Below are 6,396 nucleotides of genomic sequence, written 5' to 3'. Positions count from 1 at the left end.
AAGCATCAGCAACAACATTGGCCTTCCCTTCATGGTAGATAATCTCCATGTCGTAATCGCCAATCAGCTCCATCCACCTCCTCTGTCTCATGTTCAACTCCTTCTGCGTGAAGATGTACTTAAGACTCTTGTGATCAGAAAATACCTTAAAGATTGCTCCATAAAGGTAATGTCTCCAAATCTTGAGAGCAAACACCACTGCACCCAACTCCAGATCATGGGTAGGGTAGTTCTCCTCATAAGGCTTCAACTGCCTAGAAGCATAGGCAATCACTTTACCATTCTGCATCAACACACATCCCAGCCCATTCTTCGAGGCATCTGTATAAACCTCGAAATTCTCGCTCCCTTCAGGCAATGCGAGGACAGGAGCTGTGGTCAAACGCTCCTTTAATGTTTGGAACGCCGTCTCACAACTCTCATCCCAACGAAACCTGTTCTCTTTCCTCATCAACGCTGTCATCGGTCTAGCTATCTTGGAGAAATCTTTCACGAACCGTCTGTAGTATCCAGCTAGACCCAAGAAACTTCTAACCTCAGCAACATTCTTCGGTGCTTCCCACTTTGTCACTGCCTCAATCTTCGCCGGATCCACAGCTACCCCATCTTTAGAGATTACATGCCCCAGAAAAGCAACTTTCTCTAACCAGAACTCACACTTGGACAGCTTAGCATACAACTCATGATCCCTCAAAGTCTGCAACACGATCCTCAGATGCTCCTCATGCTCCTCCTTAGTCTTAGAGTAGACCAAGATATCATCGATAAACACTACTACAAACTGGTCCAAGAACTGTCTGAAGATTCTATTCATCAAATCCATAAACACTGCCGGCGCATTAGACAACCCAAACGGCATCACCACATACTCATAATGGCCATACCTTGACGTGAAAGCTGTCTTTGGTATATCCATCTCTCTAATCTTCACCTAATGGTACCCCGACCTCAAATCAATTTTAGAAAAGTCTGTTGCACCACTCAACTGATCAAACAGGTCATCTATCCTTGGCAAAGGATACTTGTTCTTTATCGTCACACGGTTCAGCTCCCTGTAATCTATGCATAGCCTCAAACTCCCATCTTTCTTCTTCACGAAAAGAACTGGTGCTCCCCAAGGCGATACACTTGGTCTAATGTATCCCTTCTCTATCAAATCATCCAACTGCTTCCTAAGTTCCTCCATCTCCTTAGGATCCATACGGTACGGTGCCTTAGAGATTGGCCCCGTCCCTGGCTTCAACTCTACGGTGAAATCTATCTCTCTCTTCGGTGGCAACCCCGGAATCTCCTCCGGAAAAACATCTGCAAACTCTCCCACCACTGGTATCTCATCAACTGTCGGACTCTCTATCCGGTCATCTCTCACATGACACAAGATAAACGGACATCCCTTCCTCAGATAAGACTTCAAGGTGACAGCTGCAATCAACTTAACTTTGGGTTTGACTAGAAACCCACGGTAAGACACACTAACACCCTTTGGACCTCTTAAGGACACTTTCTTTTGATGACAGTCTATCTTAGCTTTATACTTTCCTAACCAATCCATCCCAACTATCATCTCAAAGCCATTAAAAGGAAACTCTAGCAAGTCTACAGGGAAATCGACTTGCCCAACTATCAAAGATACATCTCTAAACAACCTCCCACACGATACAGACTCACCCGAAGGTATGAAAACTTGCTCACTAACAGACTCATATACTCTCAAACCCAACTGTTTTACATGACTCGAAGACACAAACGACTGAGAAGCCCCCGAATCAAACAAAACAAACGTAGGAATACCATTAACAAGGAATGTACCGGTGATAACATGCGCATCTTCCTCAGCTGCTTTCTTCTCCATCATGAATAACTTGCCACTGGTCTTCTGCCCACCTCCCTGGACAGTACTGGCTGACGCGGTCGGCTTAGCACCCGACCCTTGATTGTTGTTGTTGTTCGTCGGTGTCTTCTGATAAGAATTACCGCCGTTGCGGTTGCCTCCACTGTAACTCGACTTCCCGGTTTGGCCATGATCCAGCCGGTCTGTTGCTCGCGAAGCTCGCGCAGTCTCTGGAAAGATCCCGGTGCACTCGTGCACTCATGTCTCTTGTGGCCTACACCACCACAACCAAAGCAGGTCACTCCCCAACTATTACTCACACTCCCACGGCCACGCCCAAAGGAAGCCCCAGCACTAAACCCAGACCCAGAAGAAAACCCCTTAGACTGATTGTGGTTGACTTTCTTGTGATTCGATTGGCCACCACCCTCGCTCTCAGACTTCCTCTTCTCACCACCAGACCTCTCCTGAGCCATCTCTACCAGCCTCTCAGCTCTTCCAGCCCTCTCACAAGCTTCCTTAACATCGGTAAGGATCCCCACGGGTAACTTATCCATAATCGTGGTAGTCAACCCTCTCTCAAACCTCAATGCCAGGTTCTCCTCACTCAAACCCATATCCTCAGCATACCTGGACTTCTCATTGAACGTCTCGTAGTACTCGGCTCACCGACATCTCGGTGGTCATTTTAAACTTATCAAACTCTTCCCTCAACTTACTCCTTACATGCTCCGGCACGAACTCCTTCCTCTCACAAACCCCTACGAAACTCCTCCCAAGGTATAGCAGGTAAGCCTTGGTTGGTGTATATCTCCTTAGCACTCACCTTCACTGAATCCCACCACTTGCCTGCTGCCTCCCTCAGATAGAACGCAGCCTGTTCCACTCTCATCTCATCAGGACAATGAACCAAGTCTAAGATGTTCTCCATCTCTCTCAGCCAACTATCAAGCAGATTAGGCTCCCCAACTCCCTTGTATTCTTTCGGGTTAAACCTCGCAATATAGAGGCTGATTTTTGAATGATCAACCTCCTTCTCCTTACTCTTATCCTTGTCCTCATTCACTCTCTTCAGGGTCTCAGTAAGAGCGTCCTGGTGCTCTAACATCTTAACGATGTCATCCACGGTCATAAGCTCAGCTCTCGCGTACAAAGCAGTTCTCTTGGGCGGCATCTTGAAGCTATATAAGAAAGGGTAGACATAAACACACGCACTAAACCTCAAAACACGAACACACGATGCCCAGAACCCACTCGATCGAGTTCCCAAACACACTCGATCGAGTAACGGGCTACTCGATCGAGTGCCCCACGTACTCGATCGAGTACCCAAACTCCAGACCCAAACAGACCTTCTGATCTCTTACCTACTCGATCGAGTATCTAGGCTACTCGATCGAGTGACCCCCTACTCGATCGAGTACCCCTAGTTACTCGATCGAGTGCCCAAAAACACGATTCTGGACTCAAAATCGCCAAAAACCCACCCGATCGAGTCAGTCCCACTCGATCGAGTACCACTAATACGTAAGAGCTACCCGCATATTACGTCATATACTAACATGCTAACTTTATAAATCACATTATATCATAACAATCATGCTATTAATTGCCACGTTGTAAAACATTCAACATGCTATCATTTCATCAACAATTTCTATATATATAACATCACTTTTCTTTCATCTCCTCAACTTCCAATTCGAACATCCAACAATCAACACATCCATCACATTTGTAAACAAGTTAACCAAACACACATACGACAAACACTTCCCCCCTGTGACCGGTTCAAAGTTGTAGGGCGACCCCCGCGACTTTAGGACGTCTCCCAAGCCTTTGCACTAGCTCCTACAACTTTTACCCCGGGTTCATTTTAATTGACTCCCTATGTTCATTAAGTTCATTGGTTACAGGTTTCAGGATCGTCGCTCTGATACCATTTGTAACACCCCCATACTCCAAGTGCCTTACCAGGACCACTCAGGTATGAAGACATCACCATCTCGGTCGCCCGAGGTATGATAATCAAATAGACAAAACAGAAACAACGTTTATTATAAATAGTTTAATGAATAAATACAATCCTCAAAACCAAACCAAAGTACGATACAATATTCTCAAATGACTGTTCTAACTGAAACGTAAATAAACTAAGGCTACAGCGGAAGACTCCTATCATCATGTCATGGCATCCCAGCTATCCCAGTACTCATCTCAATACTCGCTCAAGATCGCTCACCATCCCCGAATGGATCACCGCAGTTTACAAAACAACACCGGGTCGCATACTAATCACACAATCAATATAGACAACAATAATAAGATAAACAGACAACCTGAATGAATCACACACACACACACACACCACCAACTCCCATCATCTCAATATCGATCGTCCACTTTGGACCCCCGCCATGGGGGACCGCAGCCGTTCCCACCTAAGCCCCGCTCATCATACGAGCGATAACCCTGTCCCATTAATGTGCACATCCCCTCCCGTGGCGGGTTCCACGAAGGGCGAAACTAGGGCGTGAAGTCACTCCCGCAAGTGACCCCACTCAGCCGAGAACGCATCTCGAGAACCATCAACAGCAATCACAACCACAAACACAATACAATCATCACATCAAACAACTAACTACAGCACATCACCAATATCCCATTATGGGACTAATACTGAGTAGGAAATCCTACCTGGAAAGCACAACAAGCAGACGGTATCTACAGCTGTATCAAAACGCCTCCTCTACGAATCCTCCTCCTATCATATAACACATATAGGCTATACATCACATACTACTCATAAAACCCCCAAACCCTAAATTAGGGTTTAACCAATCTTAACAAAACATTATAAAAATTATGTTAAAAGCTTACCCTCGACGCAAGGAACTCAACGGTACGAACTACGACACGAACTGACCGTCTGAACTCCGGGAATTGCTAAGAATGCGATTAGGAAGATGAACTGACTGCTTTCTCTCTTAAACAGGGTTTTAGGTTTTGTAAAAGTAATTTAAAACAATGACGATTATGTTTAAATACCTTAATCGCATAATTAACAAAACCCGAGAAAACTCCCCGTAAAACCGGACACTCGATCGAGTACCCAAGGTACTCGATCGAGTACCCCCTTACTCGATCGAGTACCCCAGCTACTCGATCGAGTACCCAACAGGTCAGAAACTATTTCATTTCGCAACTTGCCCTTACTCGACAGAGTAAGGGCTACTCGATAGAGTACCCCAAGACATATAAATACGGAGTATTACAAAGACCTCCTCTTTGAACGATCAGTTTCGTTACAGCTGGCACAACTTGCAACACTTCCTTCCCCAAACCAGCTTCTGCATTATCTAAAACAACAGATTCTTCCCCCTTTTTGCTCCCAATCTGGGGCGGAGGGGTTAACACAGAAGTAGTAATAGAGACAGGCAATTCAGGAAGCACAAAGTACGTTTTCTTTTCAGAAACCGTGTTGCAGGTCACCGGCCACATGGGGTCCTTTTTCTTGGCCGGTTGGGCAAAGACAATAGAATGCTTGCCTACTTTGAAGGTCAAGGTACCTAGACCGACATCTATGACTGCACCAGCAGTGTGCAAAAATGGCCTACCCAAAATAATGGGAATATGAGCATCCTCAGGCATGTCAAGGACAACAAAGTCTACAGGAAAGAAAAACTTCCCTATTTGGACAGGGATGTCCTCTAGGACTCCTATGGGTTGGACCGCAGATCGGTCACCATCTCGAATCTGTCATGTCATCACTTTGCGAACCTAGTCAATTTAAGGTTCCTAGCTAGACTCAAAGGCATGACGCTTATACTAGCTCCTAAGTCACATAACGCCTTCTCAATAGAGAAGGTACCTATTTTGCAAGGAACATAAAAGCTACCCGGATCCTCTAACTTATGGGGCGCAGTGTGAGACAAGTAGGAGCAAGACTCTTTAGTTAATGCAACAGTGTGAACATATTCAAGCGACTTTTTCTTTGACAATAACTGTTTCATGAACTTAGTGTATGCTGGCACTTGGTTAACTAGCTCAAGGAAGGGTACCTGAACATTCAAGCTACGAATAACTTTCTCAAACTTACTGAAAGATACCTGTTCCTTTGTTGGCACCAGTCTCTCCGGATATGGGGCTGTAAGAAGTACCTTAGCCCTCTCCTCTAGGTTGCGCATGCCGGCATCCGTGGACTTAGGCTGGAAGTCCACTGTTTTCTCCTTGTTGAAACTTGAACCCTCCTCAGACTGTCTCAAATGTGAGCCATTGACCGTCATTGGGTCGAACTTCGGGACCGGGACGGACCCATCAGCACTCGGGCCTGGTCCTAACGTCTTTGGGATTGTCGAACCTCGGAACAAATGGTCTCTCAAATTGTCGGGCATTGAAGGACGAAATTCCTCGCTATCAGCAGTAATCTCGGTCGATTGACCACTATCCCCAGTCGATCGACCGCTGTGTACAGTTCCAGAAGCTCCTGTAACCCGTATGTCAGTCAATCGACCGGGTGTATCAGTCGATCGTCTGATATACCTGGTAGACGCCTGTTTCTTTGA

This window comes from Silene latifolia, chromosome 8, assembly GCF_048544455.1.
Source record: "Silene latifolia isolate original U9 population chromosome 8, ASM4854445v1, whole genome shotgun sequence".
Lineage (NCBI taxonomy): Eukaryota > Viridiplantae > Streptophyta > Magnoliopsida > Caryophyllales > Caryophyllaceae > Silene > Silene latifolia.
The sequence above is the reverse complement of the archived record's forward strand: the minus strand, read 5'-3'. Positions refer to the sequence as shown.